This window comes from Bubalus bubalis, chromosome 23 (assembly GCF_019923935.1).
Source record: "Bubalus bubalis isolate 160015118507 breed Murrah chromosome 23, NDDB_SH_1, whole genome shotgun sequence".
Classification (NCBI taxonomy): domain Eukaryota; kingdom Metazoa; phylum Chordata; class Mammalia; order Artiodactyla; family Bovidae; genus Bubalus; species Bubalus bubalis.
The window spans coordinates 27038421-27059637 of record NC_059179.1 but is presented as its reverse complement, the minus strand read 5'-3'; the positions used below and the strand labels follow the sequence as shown (position 1 = coordinate 27059637).

At 37.3% G+C, this 21217-nt stretch overlaps 1 long non-coding RNA gene across 2 annotated transcripts in view; it reads left to right on the top strand.

Annotated features, from left to right (window-relative positions):
• The window catches only part of LOC123331390, a 293514-nt gene extending 280854 nt beyond the window's left edge, over window positions 1-12660 (top strand). Inside the window, exon 5 of one of the 2 annotated variants that reach the window (XR_006640514.1) lies at window positions 12583-12660. This is a non-coding gene — a long non-coding RNA (uncharacterized LOC123331390). Of the gene's footprint in view, window positions 1-6326; window positions 6429-12582 lie in introns of those variants that run through there. The other variant, XR_006640516.1, reaches the window with a different exon arrangement.
• The last annotated feature ends 8557 nt before the right edge of the window (window positions 12661-21217 follow it).

Here is a 21217-nt window from a genome sequence, read left to right as displayed (position 1 = left end):
GGGAAATATCTCCATTTCTCCCCTTGCAGCCTGCAAATGCACAGACTCTCATCCTTTCTCTCAACCCCACCAGGAATACTCTCCTCCTTGAGTATAAGGTTTTACTAAAGAATGGAAGGAAGCATCCCATGGTGAAGCTTTTGGTTTATCCCCGTAAAATTCCAGCTACAAGGAAACACTAAGATGTGTGTAGCCTGGAGGACAGGCAGAAGACAGGAAAGGAGAGTAGATCCTAAATAAACCCAAACTGATATCTTGAAAAGTATCTTGCAGCAGCTAAGCAAACTGCAGTTGACCAAAGGTGTGATCAAATAAATACCAGGAAAACATATTACAACTAACTTGTAAGGGGACAGTCAGCCCTATTTTGTTATAGTCAAAGAAGTCTGATTATTTGAATCCAGAGGATGAAAAGCCTTATAAAATATGTTTTTGTTAGATGTCCATCAGCAGATGAATGGCTAAGAAAGCTATGGTACATATACACAATGGAGTATTATTCAGCCATTAAAAAGAATACATTTGAATCAGTTCTAATGAGGTGGATGAAACTGGAGCCTATTATACAGAGTGAAGTAAGCCAGAAAGAAAAACACCAATACAGTATACTAACGCATATATATGGAATTTAGAAAGATGGTAACAATAACCCTGTGTACGAGACAGCAAAAGAGACACTGATGTATAGAACAGTCTTATGGACTCTGTGGGAGAGGGAGAGGGTGGGAAGATTTGGGAGAATGGCATTGAAACATGTAAAATATCATGTATGAAATGAGTTGCCAGTCCAGGTTCGATGCACGATACTGGATGCTTGGGGCTGGTGCACTGGGACGACCCAGAGGGATGGAATGGGGAGGGAGGAGGGAGGAGGGTTCAGGATGGGGAACACATGTATACCCGTGGCGGATTCATTTTGATATTTGGCAAAACTAATACAGTTATGTAAAGTTTAAAAATAAAATAAAATTAAAAAAAAAAAAAAACCACCAAAAAAAAAAAAAGACTGTACAAAGTTAAGGCTAGGTAGTATAATCTGTAGAACAATCACTGAAAAAAAATACAAAGAGTTTACTGCTAAAAAACTGTAAAAACAAGAGTTTTTCATGGAATTTGGCAAATTAATCCCATAAATCCCACATCCTTCTGGAAGATCAGATCTTCAAGAAGAACCAGGACAAATTTGAAGGGCAGTATATTCATAAAGAAGGAAATCCAAATGGCCAAGAAATATTTGAGGAGTTTTTGAAAAGGGAAAATGAAAATTAAGCCATGTAACCCATTTCCCACTCAGCAGACTGGCAGAACAAAAGTCTGACAATGCCATGTGTTATAAAAGATGTGGGGAGATGGGAATTGGTATAACTACAGGTAGAAGTATAAACTAATACAACTGCTTGGATGAGCAAGGTGGTGGTTCCTAGTAAAACTAAAGATTGAAAATGATTATGGTAAAACATTAACATGCATTTAATCCCAGTAGTGTGCACCTGGTTCTGTATTATGTCTCTTCTGTACTATCAAACAAAAGAAGTAAAACAAGATTTATGCTCAAAAAAAAAAATGTTTTTGTTTCTATCTATCATCATATTCATCTTAGACACTAATTCTCCTAGTCAAAAAGTGTTACCTGATTCTATGAACTCCCTAAATGCTAATATGTGTTATCTCTTTTACTTAGCTCTTCCTAGTGTGTGTGTGTATCTCAATACATGCTTTTCCTCCAAGCTGTATGCAAGCTGAAGATATTTATTTATGTTTTTATTAAATTACAATTGGTTTACAATGTTGTAAACCATGTGTTTACAATGTTAGTTTCTGGTATATAGCACCATGATTCAGTTATATATATCCATATATGTGTGTGTGTATATATATTCTTTTTCATTATAGTTTATTAAAACATATTGAATATAGTTCCCTGTGCTACATAGTAGGGCCTTTCTGTTTTATATATAGTGATTTGCATCTGCTACTCCCAAAGTCCTAATTCATCCCTTACTTCCTTGCCTTTAGTAATCATAAGTTTGTATTCTACACCTCTGAGTTTGTATTTTTTTTGTAAATAAGCTCATTTGTATTACATTTTAGATTCCACATATAAGTGATATCATATTTGTCTTTATCTGACTTACTTCACCTCCTATGATAATCACTAGGTCCATCCATGTTGCTGCCAAAGGCATTATTTCATTCTTTTTTATGGCTGAGTAGTATTCCATTGTGTGTATGTGTACCAATCTTCTTTATCCATTTATCTGTTGATGGACAGTTAGGTTGTTTCCATGTCTTGGCTATGGCAAATAGTGCTGCTATGAAAATGTGGATGTTTGTATCTCTTCAAATTAGTTTTCTTTGGATATATGACCAGTAATGAGACTGTTGGATCATATGGTAGCTCTATTTTTATTTATTTAAGGACACTTCATACTATTCACCATAGTGGTTGTATCCATTTACATTCCCACTAACAGTGTAGGAAGATTCCCCTTCCTCCACATTCTCTCCAGCATTTATTGTTTGTATATAATGGGGCTTCCCCAGTGGCTCAGTGATAAGGAACCCACCTGCCAACGCAGGAAACATAAGAGACACAGATTCGATCCCTGGGTTGGGAAGATCCCCTGGAGGAGGAAATGGCAACCCACTCCAGGATTCTTGCTTGGGGAATCCCACAGACAGAGGAGCCTGGTGGGCTGCAGTCCATGGGATCACGAAGAGTCAGACACGACTGAAGTGACTTAGCACACATGCATACTTTTTAATGATGCCCATTTTGACTGGTTTGAGGTGATTCCTCATTGTAGTTTTGCATTTCTCTCATCATGAATTTATGGTACATGCTTGCTATACAACTGTAATGTTGACAATATGAATATATTACCAGACATAAATAATATATGCTTAATTAATTCAGTGGAATTGAACTCTGAGATTTTAGCACATGAAAAGGCAACTATACAGTCTGAGGAAAATAATAGTAATAGTGAACATAGATTGAGGCCATGTAGCCTGTCATTCCACTCTCTAGTCATTGGAACCACATGCTCTTAATTCCCTGTGGACTCTCCTATTGTATGTCCCTAAACATAAAGCAGGTACAAAATTAGAATACTGTATAGCAGTCTGCTGCTACACAAGAAGTAAAGCTTACTGTTGAATTTAAGGAGAGATAGATAATACAAAGCTTCTCTTTGGGGGAAACTGAGGGCATGCTCAAGAGAAATATTAGTTACACGCAATGTTCATTAGCATGCCATAACTGTTGAACATAGTTACCATGAGTGGTGGGAAGTTTAAGTGGGTCATTCTGTCTCCTTTCTACCTATTTTGTTTTTGAAGAGGCTGGAAAATATGAAACCACGTTTCCTAGACTCCCTCACAGGTGGCTTTGAATATGAATCATGTGCTTCAATTAGAAGAACACTTGCAAATCCAGAATTCATGTGTGAGTGGTTCAGATAGAAGTCATCATCCTTCTGTGGAAACTATTGAAACTGTTGGTGGTGGCCAGACCTCTTGCTCTAGTGTTTTCAATTTTCAGAATCATGGTTGTAAAAGACCTATTAAGACTTAGCAGAAACTACAACTTGCTAAACTTAGGGTTGTGACATCAGAATGTTCTTAAACTCAACAAGCCAGAGGTAACTACCTGACTTGGACTACTGTGCCTCTTCCAACTGTTTGTAAGCATCAAATTCTGGCTTTCAAATGCATAGGAGGAGTTTTACAAGAAAATACCCATTTCCCCCAAGCAGGATGCAGTTTGAAATGTGGATTAAGGTAGTTAAGATATGTGTGTGTGTGTGTGTGTGTGTGTGTGTGTGTGTAGGTGTGTGCGCATGTGTATGTATGTTATCAATATCTATGTATTTTACTGATTCTGTTACTTTTAAGATCATAAAATACCAGAGAAATAAGGAATCTGAGAAAGAATATGACCCCCCTCCCCTTTTCAATTACAAATGGAAATGTTGAAGTTTAAAGAAATTTTAGCTTGTTCAGATTTAAACAACCTTGACTTAGAGCTGGGTTACTACTCTGGTCTTTTGGTTACATGTCCGGGGCTCATGCTACTATATGACTCTGCTTCCAAAGCATTTAAGAAGACACTCTATCAACTTAGTTAAAATTACTCCTTATTACTATTCTTAGTCTCTCTCGTCCCTTCATCATCTTTATGAGAACCAATATTGACCTAGTAACACTGGACTGCAAACTCAGACATGGTAATATAGCAGTCTTGGCATATACATTGGTTTTCTCATGATTAGAAGCAGCTGTGAGACCTCTCCAAGCAGCCATATAAGCAATTAGAAGTTTGAAGAAGAGAAAAAGAATAGTGTAGATTCCTCTTGGTGACTGGGGACAACAGACAAGTTTAAAGGCACATTGAAAGCATCTGTAGTAGACCCCAAAATATGGCTAGGAAATACTTTGGGGAGGTTTCCTACCTTGCTTGGAACAAAAGGTTCTATCAAGATAATAAATATTTGCATTATAAATTTGAAGATTTGCTAGTTAAACTTTTGGTATGTGTCTTCCACTAAATAGTTGGTATGCCATTCATATACAGCAACTGCATTTTGCCTTTTTAATGTAAACAAGATTTTGCCTCTTCCCCATGGGGGAGTTTTTTTTTTTTTTTTTAACTTAACCAGTTTCTTTAGTTAGGAGAGTTTCAGCAATAGCTACATTAAGAGTTTCTATCAGCCTAAGATGATTAAAGACCTAAAGGAAGTTATTTGCATCACTCACTGAATGACAAGGTTAAGGGCTATATATTTTGTAAAATATCTAGACACAGACATTGATTTTGTGGTGGACCACCAATGTCTATACTCTGTCTGGGGAAGCAAAATTTAGTGCCATTTTTTTTTAAAGCTAATTAAACCCACTGATGTATGACCAGTAAAAATGTAAGCACATCAGAATGCTGGTATTGTGAGGAGGCACTCAGAGAGAAGACTTCATGACTGAAATGAGGCCTTAAGAATGGTGCCAACCCCTGCCCTCATCTCTCCAGAGAAGCTGAGCGAATATAATCAGGAAAAGCTATTGAGAAGTCTGATGGCATAATACAATATAAACTATACCAAATTACCAGCCTCCCTCATTCATTTATTTAGAAACATTTATTGAACACCTGAAATGTCCTGGGCAGCATGCCAGCTCTGAAAGATCCAGCCCTCAATAAGAAAAATGAGGTCTTTGATTTCAAGGCGTAGATATTCAGAAGCATTTGATTCCACTCACTGCCTGTTCTTCAACAGGTTACTTTTCCTCTCGGGCCTCAACTGCCTTATTTGTCAGTTGACTAACAGTCTGAGATTCTATTTTTGTCACAACCTTGGGACACAGGATGTAAGATGATTCATAGATTTGGAGGAAGGCAATGGAAGGGTGATAGATCTGATTTTGGACCAGACATGGAGAATCCTGGGTTGGAATGAGGGACAGAGGCAGAGAATTAACGTGGAGAGAAGCAGAATCCAGGGTAAATTGTTATCAGCCCCCTTCTAGGAGGAGAGTTGATGGTGGAAGGGGAAAGAGGTGAAATACACGGAAAGCACTAGGCTGGCAGGCTACCATGTTACTGCCTTCAGTTCTCACAACAACTCGGTAAGCTTGGAGTTTCCTCTTGCTCCAATTGTAGAAACAAGGAAACTGAAATGAAGCTAGATGAAAATGTCAAAGGTCATGCACCTTGTACCCTGGGAAGTCTGTTCCACTCCAGTTCACTCTACAGCCTGTGTCTGTCCTCTTCCATCACGTGGACTCTCTTAGAGTCCACCAAGAGTAGAGAAGCAGCAAAGTAAAAAGCACTTCTTGCTGGGGGAATTTTGTGAAGTTATGTGGAGGAGGTTGCTTTTAGGCTGGGTCAGGTTAGGAAATATGACAAGCAAGAGCAAAATTTAATATTATAGGCAAAAAGGCAATATAAACAAAGAAATGAGGGGAAAATTGAAGACTTTAAAAAGAATAGGAAGACTGAAAATTTTAGTGTAGTAAAGAGAATAAAAATGAGTGGAAATGTAGTTTGGAACAGTTGGTTCAAGGCTTTAAATGCCAGGCCAAGTATTTTAGACTAATAGCCAAATGGCATAGGGTCTAACATTGAAGGTTTCTGAGTAAAGCAGTGATACACTCCAAATTGCGCTTTGTAAAGATTCATTTACCATCACTTTTAAACTATCAGTGCTTGGTTGACAATGCCAAGAACCCTGAAATTTAGGGAAAGAAAATTTTAAATGGTTCCTGGCTCATTTTCAAAGTTGGCCTTTGTAGTCTAATCCTATTGGTTCAATTTTTTGTTCTCTCCCCAGCTCTCGTCTTCTAAGATATGTTAGACCAGTGTCAAAATATGTCTTACAAAGTTTCAGGCTTCTTCGTTCCTTTAAGTTAAGCCATGGCATGCAGCTTTCCATGTAAGTAAGCTCTGATAAACATTGCTTCCTGTGTTTCTGCCTTGCTCGCTGCGTATGACCTTGATACACATGGGTCTGTGGAGCAGAGAAGCTCAGATACAGCCTCTTAGATAGATGTAAGAACACACTCTAAACTCATTGCTTGTTGCCTTCTTTTCTACCCTCAAGCTCATTCCAGCAAAACAAAGGCTCTCTCTTTTGACACAGAAAAATCATCTGGGGATCAGAGCAAATGACTCCAAGAGTAAATATAGGGATACTGTTTTATCCATCCATTTTTACTTTCATCTGAGGATCTCTGAGAATACAGCAAAACAAATAATAACAGCTTTTCATTTTTGTGTCTTTCCAAAATTACTCCATCACAATGCTACCCAAATGCCAGTGGGTCTTGGATACCTTTTAAAAGCAGAACAATGCCTTTGATCCCCAAGAACATGTCTGTGAACCCAGATGAGGAAGAACTGTTGTACAGTTAGCATCCGTCTCTACAAGCCGAGGAATAGTAAAGTTTACGACAGGGCTCAGTATTGTTCCCTCTCCAAATGACTACAGAATTACTTCCTGATATTAGACCCATAGTATTTTGTGTCTAATTCTGAAGCCTGAATTGTCTGTTCTCTACACTGCTTATTTGGTAAATATTAGAAAGAATCAACTTATACTTTCTACTAAATTTCTAAATAAGACACTATGAGTTCACTCAAAGCCAGTGGGAAAAAATGAACATACAGAATAATGTTTATTATTTCTCATATGATAAATACAGAGGTGATATTTACGTACTGACACTTACTTACTGATAGTTGGACACTAGACTCAGTGACTGTCTAATTAGATCCATTTTATTGGGAACCTCAATATGAGCCATTAATGGTTCTCTGTCTATTTACACATAATAGACACTATTATGTGTCTATTACACATAATGATAATTATTATTAAATAACAACCAAGTGTGGGAAATGCTTGACTGTTTCCTTCTATATTATTTACTGGTAAATTTGGAGATGTTCTAAATCTCCTAAGCATTAGGGACAAAATATCCCCAAAATGTAGTGTATATAAAATGTTTAATTTACTGCCAAATATAATACTTCTCAATATTTAAAAGAATAACTTATCCTAGATTTATTTCAGTGTAACATTCAATCTAAAAATGCTATCTATATTGACTATCCAAAACTTAAATTGTTTAAATTATTTTTCTATTAAAATGTGTATCTAAGATTTTATTCTATCTGTAGACAGTTCAGTTCCATTCAGTTGTTCAGTCTTGTCTGACTCTTTGCGGCCCCATGGACTGCAGCAGGTCGGGCCTCCCTGTCCATCACCAACTCCCAGAGTGATGTCTGCTAGAACACAGGAGAACACAGGATACTTGTAACAGATACATGATTAGCCTGTAAATAGAACAGGTATGTCACTTTGAGGTCAGGGAAGATAGATACAGGTCATGGATGGCAAACATAAAATGAAAACATAGCTTCTTAGTAACAACAAATTTCCCTTTGGCCTTCCTCCTATGGTTTAAAATCAGCCTAGCATTTAGGATTTCCTTAAAATGAAACTGGAAATATTCCATTTACCAGTGAAATCTGAAATCTCAGTCATTTTTGAAAGCCTCAGAGTACCATGAACAAGAGAGTTCCATTCTGAATTGACTACATACACAGGAAGAGAGAATGGTCCTGAGAGACTGCCCATATGCAAAATCTAGAGAAAGCCAGTTACTAAAAGAATTGTATTAATTCTTCCCTCGCTTATCTGCAAACCCAAATGCTACTAGTCCTAAGGATTTTATATGAAGTCGCTTTTATTATGCCCATCATAGGATCCTCCTGGGTTTGAGGACAGTTCATCTTTATTTTATTTCCTTTGATTATTTAATCATTCATGAACCCCTACCCGCTTCCCTCTGGTACTCTCCAATACTGTAGAACCTGATAATAGAGAGAGATGTCTTTATAGCATCCAGTGAGGGACTTCATAAATTCCATCCACTCTCAAGACAGACCTAGTTTAAGATCATTAGAGTGTTTTGCCAGCATATACACAGTTCCTGATTTTTACTTGGCAGAAGCCCATTTAACTGAGAATGATTCCACAAATGTTTTGTTTGCCTTAATCCTAATTCTTCCCCTACTTTAAAAATAATCAGATCTCAAGTGAGATTCAGATTCTGTGACCAATCAGTGAACAACCTTTTGTTGGCTGGAAGCATGAAAAACCAGGGATGATCACCTGAACTGGAGTGTGGGTTTCATATCTCATTTTAGTTCAGTTGTGATTCTAATGCTTCCAGATTTACTTTAGACTTGTTCTCTGTAAGACCAAAATTGATTCTCAAATGCTTTGTTATTTATAAACATCTACTTCTGCCTCCATGTGCTTCTTTTATTCCTCTCTATCCATCCCCTCTTGCTTTCTCCTCCCAGTTCCCACCCTCTAACTTGTCAAAACTTAGGTATAAAAGTGTTAGTCACTCAGTCGTGTTTGACCCTTTGTGACTCCATGGACTGTACCCTGCCAGACTCCTCTGCCCATGGGGTTTTCCAGGCAAGAATACTGGAGTGGGTAGCCATTCCCTTCTCCAGGGGATCTTCCCAACACATGTCAAAAATATTAGCATGGAGTAGTTGTCATGGAGAACAAAGGTTGAACCTCATAGCTGCTGAAATAATATATTGCTAATGCTAATAATTATTAGTATTTTCAAAACATATAGGAAAAATTAGTAAAAATCTATGGCATTAAGTAAATAGCAATTTGTTTAGCTGTCTGTACATTTTTTTTTTTAATGCAAAGGGATGTTGTTTATAGCTCTTTCCCTAAAATATATCCACCCTAATCTTGTCAGTGTCCTTCAAGAGTGCCAGCTGAGATGGAGAAATCTTTTCTTGGTTACTTTCTCACACTGGGCATTATAAGTGGTTATGCTGAGCTCTAAATCTGTGCCTGTTTCCTGAGGCATGATCCCAGAATTGTTGACCAAATTGGATGGAAATGTTGCTTATAGCAACAGCACATGTTAGAGACAGATAAAGTCTCATTATATAGCAATTCCAGCACTGGGTTCATTATAAGCTACATGAGCTGTGTGTTGTGATAGGAAGTAATTTAAAATGAAAGGCTATCTATGATGAATGTTCTATGTTTGTTTTGTCTGTTTTTTTCCTTCAGAAACTAAGCTCTATATCAAACAACTGTGTAGCTACAGTGGTAGCTTTTTGGATGTGTACATATACATGTGTGTATATGAAGGAGGGAAAAGAAAAAGAGAGACATGGGTCAAAAGAGTGGGAGTGAGGAGAAAGAACCTAGTAATGTAATAATGGTAACTGCAACCAAAAATAATGCATAATATTTATTTAGTATGCAATATATGTCAGATAAGGCAGGACTCAGACTAGAGGGAGGCAAGTGTGCAACTCACTTCAGAAGCAAACTTTAAGATACCAAAAACACTCAGCTGCTGCTGCTGCTAAGTTGCTTCAGTCGTGTCCGACTCTGTGTGACCCCATAGACGGCAGCCCACCAGGCTCCCCCGTCCCTGGGGTTCTCCAGGCAAGAACACTGGAATGGGTTGCCATTTCCTTCTCCAATGCATGAAAGTGAAAAGTGAAAGTGAAGTCGCTCAGTCGCATCCAACCCTCAGCAACCCCATGGACTGCAGCCTTCCAGGCTCCTCCATCCATGGGATTTTCCAGGCAAGAGTACTGGAGTGGGGTGCCATTGCCAACTCACTTCAGAAGCAAACTTTAAGAAGATACCAAAAACACTCAGCAATCAAGGTAAATAATAGTTAAAGCAGTGTTTTAAAAACCAAAATCAATGTGAAAATCCCATTTTGAAAAAGCATCAAGTTATTAAACAAAGACAAGAGTCAATAGTAAGATGCTAAATTCTCCCGCTGCATTGTCTGGTTTAATACCAAAGAAACACATAAAACTGGTAATTTTTTGTTGCTTTATAAGCCTTTATTCAGAAAGCAAAAATCCCCCAGTGAAATTGATTATAGGAAAAAGATGAACCAAGCTACTTAATGTTAATCTTCCAGATATTACTATATTATTTCTGCTAATAATTTACATTCATGTATTTTTAATTGAGGTTTCGTTGATTTAATGTGTTGTGCCAATCTCTGCTTTATAGCATAATAACTCAGTTTTACACATATATACACTTTTTAAAATATTCTATTTCATTATGGCTTATCCCAGGAGGTTGGATATATAGTAGGAGCTTGTTTATCCATTTTAAATGTAATGGTTTGCATCTAACAACCCCAGATTTCCAGCCCAAAACCTCATAGTGCTGCTATGAACATGGGGATACATGTATCTGTTTGAATTATAGTGTTGTCTGGGTATACATCTAGGAGTGGGAAAGTTGATTCATATGGTAATTATGTTTTTAGTTTTCTAAGGAAACCTTGATATTATTTTACATACTGACTGTAACAACTTAAAATTCCACCAACAGTGTAGGAAGGTTTCCTTTCCTCCACACTCTCTCTAGCATGTTATTTGTAGAGTTTTTAATGAGAGCCTTTCTGATTGGTATGAGGTGATATCTCATTGTAGTTTTGATTTGCACTTCTCTAATGATTTGTGATGTTGAGCAACCTTTCATGTGTCTACTGATCATCTGTATGTCTCTAGAGAAACATCTATGAAGATCTTCTGCCCATTTTTCTATTGGATTGTTTCTATTGTTGTTGTTGAATTGTATGAACTGTTTGTATATTTTGGAGACGGATCCCTTGTCAGTCACATCACTTACAAATACATTCTCTCTTTCCTTAGGCTGTCTTTTTTTTTTTTTTTTTCATGGTTTCCTATGTTGTGCAAATCTTGTAAGTTTTATCAGGTCTCATTTGTTTATTTTTGGTTTTATTTCTATTGTCTTGGGAGACTAACCTACAAGAATATTGGTCTTATTTATACCAGAGAATGTTTTGCCTATGCTGTCTTCTAGTTTTATGGTGTTGTGTCTTATGTTTAAGTCTTTAAGCCATTTTGAGTTTATTTTTGTGCATGACGTGAGGGTGTGTTCTATTTTTATCAATTTACATGCAGCTGTCCAACTTTCTTAGCACCACTTGCTGAAGAGACTGTCGTTTTCTCATTTTCTATTTTTGCCTCCTTGGTAAAAGTTTAATTGATCATACATATGTGGATTTATTTCTGCGCTCTATTCTATTGATTCATTCCATCCCATTCCATTGATCCACGTGTCTGTTCTTGTACCAATACCACACTGTTTTCATAATTGTTGCTTTGTAGTATTGTCTGAAGACTGGAATAGTTACACCTCTTGCTTTGTTTTTGTTCCTCAGGATTGCTTTGGCAATGCTGGATCTTTTATTGTTCCATATAAATTTTTGGATTATTTGTTCTAGTTCTGTGAAAAATGTCATGGGTAATTTGATAGTGAAAGTGAAAGTGTTAGTCACTCAGTCTGTGACCCCATGGACTGTAGTCCACCAGGCCTATCTGCACACAGAACTTTCCAGGCAGGAATACTAGAGTGAGTAGCCATTCCCTTCTCTAGGGGATCTTCCTGACCCAGGGATCAAACCTAGGTCTCCTGCATTACAGGTGGGTTCTTTACTGAATGAGCCATCAGGGAATCATGTCATCAAATCTATAGACTGTTTTGTGTACTATTGACATTTTAACAATATTAATTCTTCTAATCCAAGAGCATGGGATAGCTTTCCATTTCTATAAATCATCTTTAAGTTCTTTTATTAATGTTGTATAGTTCTCAGTATATAAGTCATTCACCTCCTTGGTAAGATTTATTCCCAGGTGTTTTATTTATCTTTTATTACAATTTTAAAGGTATTATTATATTTCATTCCCTTTCTGATATTTCTGTTAGTGTAAAGAAATGCAACCAATTTCTGAATGCTAATCTTGTAGTATATAGCTACTTCAGTGAATTCATTTATTAGTTTTAGTAGTTTATATGGGCAGTCCTTAAGTTTTTGTATATTTACTCTCTTGCTATCTGCACAGAGTGACAATTTACTTCTTCCCTTCAATTTGGATCCTTTTTTTTTTTTCTTGTCTCATTGCTATGGCTAGGACTTTTAATACTGTGTTGAAGAGAAATGGTGACAGTGGACATTTTGTTCTTATTTCAGGTTTTAGCAAGAAGGCTTTCAGATTCTCACTGTTATGGTATTGGCTGTGGGTATGTAATAAATAGCTTTTATTATGTTGAAATATGTTACCTGTATACCCTCTTTGGTAAGAGTTTTTATCATGAATGAATTTTGAATTTTTTCAAATGCTTTTTCTACATATTTTGAGATGATCTTGTGGTTTTTTACTTTTCTTTTGTTAATGTGGTGTATTGCATTGATTCACATATATCAAAGCAACCTTGTGAGCTTGGAATGAATCCCACTTGGTTGTGGTATGTCATCCTTTTTATGGGTTGTTGGATTTGGTTTGCTAATATTTTGTTGAGAATTTCTGCATCTATATTCACAAAGATATTGGCCTGTAAGTTTCCTTTTTGGTGAGTTCTTTATCTAGCTTTGATATCAGGATGATGGTGGCTTTATGAAATGTCTTCAGGAGTGTTCCTTCCTTTTCAATGTTTGGAAGAGTTTGAGAGAAATCAATATAAGTTCTTCTTTGAAAATTCGGTAGAATTCACCTGTGAACTCATCTGATCCTGGACTTTTGTTTGTAGAAAGTATTTTTTCAATTAAAAATTTTATTTTACTTTAGTGTTCAGTCTGTTCAAATTATCTATTTCTTCTTGATTCAATTTTGGTAGGCTGTATGGGCTTCCCAGGTGGTGCTAGTGGTAAAGAACCCACCTGCTAATTCTGGAGACATGAGACAGGAGTTCAACCCCTGGGTCAGGAAGAGGGTATAGCAACCCATGCCAGTATTCTTGCCTGGAGACCCATGGACAGAGGAGCCTGGTGGGCTGTAGTCCACAGGATCACAAAGAGTTGTACACAACTGAAGCAACTTATTAAGCAAGCATATTTATAGAAAAGTTGTCTATTTCTTCCAGATTGTTAAATTCATTGGCATATAATTCTTTATAGCATTCTCTCTCTCTCTCTTTTTTTTTTGTATTCTTATACTGTCAGTTGAGATTTCTCTTTTTTAGTTTCTTTGGATTCTCAAAATTTGTATTATTTTTATACATATCTTACTGATAATGAGTAGTAGTGACAATGAGTAGTAAAGAGAAAACCGAGGGTAATATGACCTGACAGGCTTGAATATAACCCGCACCCTCTGGATTTGGAATAGTGTTTGTTGGGGAACACATTCAGAGGCAGACAGAGATGTGTGAGTGCACGCTGTCCACTGTGTTCTGGGCAGTGTATAGGAATCTAGGTAGGATCAGTGGTCAGATACAGAGAGGAATCACGGTTACAGGTTATGGAGATTTTCAGCTGCAAAAGGATGAGGCTGACTTGTTATAGTGTAGTGGATCAGTGGCCTCTAAACTCTGTTCTTGCACCTCAGTAATCAAGGTTGGTAGAGCACTGGCCCCTCCCTGGCATGACAGAGAGCATTAGTTGCAACTCTGTGGTTACTTTTCCTGCCTTTGATTCTTGGTGGGAGGCCCAGTTCTTTTCTCTATGTTATGTGGCTGTGTGATTCTAGTATGGTTTACTGCCTCAGAGCTGTAACCATAATAAATTGCCTTAAGATCCCAGTATTGACCAGTTTCCACGAAACAGTTTTTAATTCTTCAGTGGTACTTTACCTGCTGTTTACCATCTTCTAACAATGTGAGCAGTTTGGGAGTTATTAGCATTAAATACAGGAAAAGGAAGCTTTTGTTTCACTCTGCATTTCTGTGATCCTTTCCCTCATCCAAACTCTACATGGCAGACAGAGGGATATTTTACAGGCGTAAGGTGATATCACCCAGCTCCTGTGTTATGGACTTAATGGTGCTCCCCCTCACCCCAAATTCATATGTTGAAACCCTAATTCCCTACATGACTATATTTGAAGATAAGACTTGTAAGGAGGTAAAGTTAAAGTTAAATGAGGTCATATGGGTAGAGAGCCCTAATCTGATAAAACTGATATCCTTTTAAGAGGAGAAAGATCCTTGTTGGTTCTCCATTTTGAATATATCAGTGTGTACACGTCCATCCCACACTCCCTAACTATCCCTGGAAACTCTGCTCAATGTTAAGTGGCAGCCTGGATGGGGAGGGGAGTCTGGAGGAGAATAGATCCATGTATGTGTGTGACTGAGTCCATTTGCTGTCCACCTGAAACTATCACAACATTGTTAATCGACTATATTCCAATATAAAATAAAAAGTTAAAAAAAAATAAAAGGAAGAGCTACTAGGAGTTTGTTCGCGTAAAGGAAAGGCCATGTGTGAACATAACGAGAAGAGGAGCATTAAAAAGCCAGGAAGGGAGGTCTCACCAGAAACCAGTCTTGCTGACACCTTGGTCTTGGAATTTCAGCATCCAAAACTGTGAGGAAAAATTCTGTTGGTTAATTGAGGGTTATTGAGTGATAATATAACGAGTCCAATGTCCCTCAACCTGTGATCACCATCAATAACCTTTAATTCCATCCATGCTGACTTGTAGTCCTTTGACATTCTAATTTTGTAGGGATTAAAAGTAGTCATGAAGTTCCCTACACTTGAAGTTTGTTTGTCTGAAACTCTCTTTCCTTGGTTGTTTTCAGGATTGGTTCCTTCTCTTTGTACAAGTCTCAGGTCAAATGCCCTATCATCCGAGAAGTTATGTCTGATGATTCCATCCAGAATATCACCCCTTTTCCCCCACTCCTAGGAGTTTCTGCAGTTATGTTTTCTTATTTCCTTCTCAACATTTATCACTATCTACCATTGTCTTATTATATACTGTTTGTTTATTATTCATCTCTTCCCACTAAAATGAAAACTCCATTAGGGCAGGGGCCTATTTGGTTGACTGTTCATTCGATATCTGTATGTCTGACATATGAACTGCACATTGAACATAGTATGTGTGTATACTGAATGTTGAATGCATGTATGTTTCTCTTTTTTTCTGTTTCCTGTTCCCATATTTTCTCCAACTCTCCACCCACTGCCTGCTCCATGCTGCGTGTTTTTAAATATCTCCTCCAGTAAAGTAAAATCTTAAAAAATTAAGAAATTTTCTTTACAAGGGCACTTGTGTCTCCCCTACAATTGGATTTTCTATGTTGGAAACTTAATCCAATGGAGAAACATTGAGGACTTCCATGACCAGTCCAATGCTTGGCAAACTGAGACCTCCATCAACAATTTTTATTTTACTCAATCTAAAGGCCTTCCATGTTTTTGTCTGTTTTCAAGCTATACCAGGAAGGATTAGTATTTATAAAAGAAAAATGGTATTTTCTTTTCTTTCTTTTTACAACATGACCTTCCAAGAGATAAGACATTGACTAATTTTGAAGGTCTTTTATCACACTGCGGCTTCAACAGAAGCCAGTCCTGTCTTGCTGGAAAAGATGAGACAGAGAATGTTGGCATAAAGTGGTCTCAAATCTAGGAAAGACTCCACACTCTCATGACATTGAATTTCAATCTCGAGTGGTATGGACCACTAAGCCACCACTGGTATAATTCACAGCTACTCTGCTTCACATGCTGACAAGACAGGGAAGTAATGCACCAAATAGAATTTCTAATCACTACTTGCTCTGTTTTGAGATGCCTTTGGTCTATTATCAAACCTTTATCTCCCTCTGTTCCTGCTAGTTGTGTGAACTACAACCTGCTGATTCTAATACTAACATGATGTTATTTGTCATTCTTCATTGCAAGTGTTTACATAGAATATACTATCCAACTTTCACGGAAGAGGACTTGAAGTTCATCTCTTCCTTTACTTCATTACCCTGAGCCTAAGCTCAGTTTCAATATCAAACACAGAGGATGATTTGATTCTAATAGAATAGAGATTGGTCACGGAGAAGAATTAGCCAGGCCCCTATGTGCAAACATGATTTCTCAAAGCAATATCCTGCTGACAGCTTCTCCCTCCTGACAGCTTCTCCCTCCTGTTTTATTAGAATAGCATTATAACTTATAATAGGTCTAGATTTTTTCCATCAGCACCCGATATGTTATTCTAGGACTTCATAGAGGAAGATTATATTAGGTTGTCTCATATAGTTGGCATTGAATATATGGTTATTTTTCCCCACTTGTGCATAATAGGCTACTTTAGTTCATCGGATTCTTAGCACACAAATAACTTATCAGTTCACTGAACAGCTCTAATGAAACCAGTCTCTATAAGTTTAAGTGCTACCTGAAGTCTATTCCATTCTACTTATCCTGAGTTGCCTATGCATGTAGAACCTGGTCCATATTTTACATTAAGTTTTATTTGATTAAGGAGAAGCTACTTGTGTTTTCTGTTCCCAAACACAAATAGCAAAGCAAATATCCTAAGAACATCCCTCACCTTTAACAGGAGAGAACAATGGCAGTGATGTCTGATCAATGCAAAAGAGTTGGTGAGACAGTGGGCAGCTGGAAAAAGAAGTATGAAGCAGGGAAAAATAAAACCCTTGAAATTGTAATAGACTAGAAGATGAAATATATTAACTTTTTACCCTAGCAGGAATATCTTCTAAGAAGAGCACAGTCTTTTTTTCCTTCTCCTCCTTTTCCTCTGAAGAAACAATTCTCTAGGAATAGAATTTTTCCCCCTAATAAATGGAAAATCATTGCAGCTTGGCAGTACTACTAAAAAAAAAACTAATAGAATATATTTTATTTGTAAATATGTAATCCTTTTGGCAGACTTATAGGAACAAACCAGCAGCAATGTTTTGTCTGGCATTAATTTCTACTTAAGGAACTCTAAGTTACTGGTAATATTCAATCCAACTTTTTTTGTTTAATTTATTTTATTTTTTAACTTTACAATATTGTATTGGTTTTTGCATATATCGAAATGAATCTGCCACAGGTATACATGTGTTCCCTATCCTGAACCCTCCTCCCTCCTCCCTCCCCATACCATCCCTCTGGGTCGTCCCAGTGCACCAGCCCCAAGCATCCAGTATTGTGCATTGAATCTGGACTGGCGACTTTTTTAAATAGATGGCATGACTTTTAAAGGTCTTGCATCTTATTTGCTGATAAGGAAACAAAAATCCTAATAAGTTAAAATCCCCATATTATACAGTCATATTGTATGGTTTACTCATTTAAATATATGGAATATAAGATGAATAGATGGATACTTATTATTTTTATTTTTCATGATAACTTGTTTCTTTCCCTCTACAAATGGCAGTGTAGTTATTATTCATTGTGCTTACTTTCCCCTGGTCCTTAAATAAGAAAGATGCAAATCTCTGCACTTGTTTCCATAATCCTTTCTCTTGATATGTTCTGTAAGATAAGCTGGCATAATATTATCACCATGTGGTAAGACCAGATTTCAAACATACTGTATATTTATACATTTTCCCAAAGATCACTGCAAAGTTATATAGCATGTTTGTTAGCGTATAAAAAAAAGTTGAAAGAGCTGATCCTTCCCCAGTGTGCCTGATTTCCAAAATAACTTAGCATGTTGTGTTTCAAAACAATTCTTGGTTTATTCTGCTTTTTGTTCCTCATATATTTAGCTTTATTTTATTTAAAAACTATAACATAGTACTAGTTTTGTTTTTGTTTTTTTTTTTCACTCAAATATTCTCATTTACTGCATGTCTTATTCTTTGTTGCTTGCCTTGCTTTTTACAAGCAGTAATCTTCCCAGGCACTGTTTCTAGAACAAAGTAGTTATTCTGGTCCTCTTTGGTCTTTGAATTATAATCTTGTTCCAGAAGAGTTTATGTCTGTTTGTTCTTATGAGTTGGAGTACTTATCAGAAAAGGCACCGCTTCCACCTCTACAATTCCTCTAATAAATAACATCTATTTAAAATTTACTGCATGACCGACCATCCTCTAAGTGTATGTTATTCAGGGACCCTGTAGGAAAGAATTATACTCCAAAGGAATTATTAGGGAGTTTAATGAATTGACTATTTACAAAAATATGAGTAGGATTAAGGGAAAAAAACAGAGGATGATGAAAGGCTCCAGAGTTAACAACAGAGAGAAGCTGCTACTCCTCCTAAATTAGAAAGAGCAAAATGTGGGGAAAGGTACAAGAACCTGGCAAAACCGTGGCTGTGAAAGAGCCCCTCTCAGTCCAGCTTGGGTTTGGGTAGAAGACAGTGGCATCACCCATCTGGGGCCTGGCAGGGAGCCTGTGCCCTTCTATTTCCTGCAGATGTGTCTTTTATTCTACAAAACTAATGGCAAGTCAAAGGAGGAAGGTAGCTACTTCAGAATGCCAAGGTCCACCTCTTAAGGCACCAAGGTCAATGGAGAAGAGTGGAGTGAGTGAAGATTATGTAGCACAAAGTGATCCTGGGGAGAACTGAGTTGATCCTCCCAGTGACTGTACAATGTAGACATCTGTTAGATATGTTAGCCTTGATTTATGAGTGAGGCCTGCGACTCATGTGATTCACATATGAGTCATGCATCTCATGAACAGGACAGTCAAGATTTGAACCCAGAGTCCTTCCCCACAAACTATACTGTTGAACCACTCAATGTACTAGACAAGGAATAGCTTTCTCATTGCTCCATGGATGGAAACCAAGACACAGAACATGGCTCTCTTTCTGGAGATTTGCTTCCCTTTCCTTGGCTCTCATTTTTATGTCTTCAAATAATTTTAATTTGTGAACCATAGCAGCCACAGAAGTAGTATGATTCTTGTCATTTGCTTAGGGTGTAAATACCAGTTGAGGAAATTTTCTTAAGGATAGAACAGGTACATTTTCTGAATCAATAACTATTTTAAGAAACATGTTTCTGTCCTATTCTTAGCCTTTTGAACCATCTTTTCCCAACTTCTAAATAGAATTATATAGAGGTTTCTCCTCTTTTGATTAGAAAGACTGAGGTGGGGGGGGAACATATTCTGAGAAATAATATAGTGGAGAGGTGATGGGGCTTCCCAGGTAGTAAAGAACTTCCTACCAAGTAGGAGACATAAGAGAGGTAGGTTTGATCCTTGAGTTGGGAAGATCCCCTGGAGGAGGTTATGGCAACCCACTCCAGTATTCTTGCTTGGAGAATCCTACAGACAGAGGAGCCTGATGAGGTGCAGTCCATAGGGTCACAATGAGTTGGCCAAGACTGAGTGACTGAGCATGCACACAAGAAGAGGTGACATGTGCCAAAGTCTAGACGTTTATCATTTATCAGAAAGAGCTTCAAAATTTCTAACTTGTATGCTGAAAATCAAATCTAGGTCAGGTTTCCACTGTTTTAGATTGAAATTATTACACTGAACTAAATTGAAATTATTCTCTGGCAGAAAATTTACTGGAATGCATTTGTAAACTGTATCCTTGTAGCATTCAAAACTTCTGCTGCAAGTAACAGAAACCCTCATATTAGCTTACTGAAGAAAGAGTTTATTGCCTCAAGAAGTTAGTAAGGCTTAGGAATTAGGGTCTAAAGGATTGTAATCTGGCACCATTCCAGGAGGGATCTTTCTGTTTCTCTGACTTCACCCACATTTCATCTCTGTTTTTCCCAGTTCCTTTATTTGTTGGTGTCATTCCCCTTTTACTTAAAGAAACAGTTTCTTAAGATGATGGTATGGATGACCATTGTCCACTCCAGTTTAGTAACTTCCCCAAATGAGTTTATTTTCCCTAGGATTCATATATCAATCAGGGCATGAACTCTGATAGATTCTCCTGTATTTGAATGACTATCCCATATTATGATCACTGTTACCAGGAAAATGGACTTCCCCAATGGCTCAGTAGGTAAAGAATCTGCCTGCAATGCAGGAGACACAGGAGATGCCAGTTCAATCCCTGGGTCAGGAACATCCCCTGGGGGAGGAAATGGCAACCCACTCCAATATTCTTACCTGAAAAATCCCAAGGACAGAGGAGCCTGACGACCTGCAGTCTATGGGGTCACAAAGAGTCAGACACAACTGATTGACTAAGGACACACCAGGAAAATGAGGTGCTATGATTATACAGAAATGGCTCAGCTGCCAATGAATGTGATCAAAAGTATTGTATGAGTTACCAGATGAACAGAGAAGGAGAACATGTTGGACAAGTTAAAGAGAGATAGGATCTGTTGTCATTGTCCAGTAAAGCCAGCCAGCTACTTCCATATTTGATAGATTCTTTGCTTGCCTTTTTCTTTTATCTTTTTTCCTTCTTCAACTATCAAAGGAATAAATAATATTCTAATTTAAGTTACTATTTTATTTTAAATGCTATGAATTTCAAATATTTGAAAACCATTCTGATATTTTCTAATTTAAAAATCTTATTTAAGGTACTTTGGTCTGTCTTACATTTTGATGAAAAATGCTTAGCCACAGCTGTTCTATTAGGTATTCAAAACCAGTCTTTGCTATATGATTCACGTTATTTTTCTTCTCAATGCTAGGAGGAGGTTGGTGGTAATATGCTCCTCACTCTAAGGTTCACAATTCACTATCTTATCTATCTGGAATATTGGCATTTAATTCTATTTTCAGTTAGTGCAATAAAGCACATTTCCACTATCCCCTCCATCAATCTTTAAAATTCTATTTTAATTTTTCTATTTCTACATTAATGTCACATTGGTTTACTGCTCTCTATCCCCCATTTTGCCAAGATCTCTAAAAATAATGGCAGATCTACACATATTTATGTTTGTCAAGGCTTTTCCCCCCCAGATTTCTGAAATTTTTA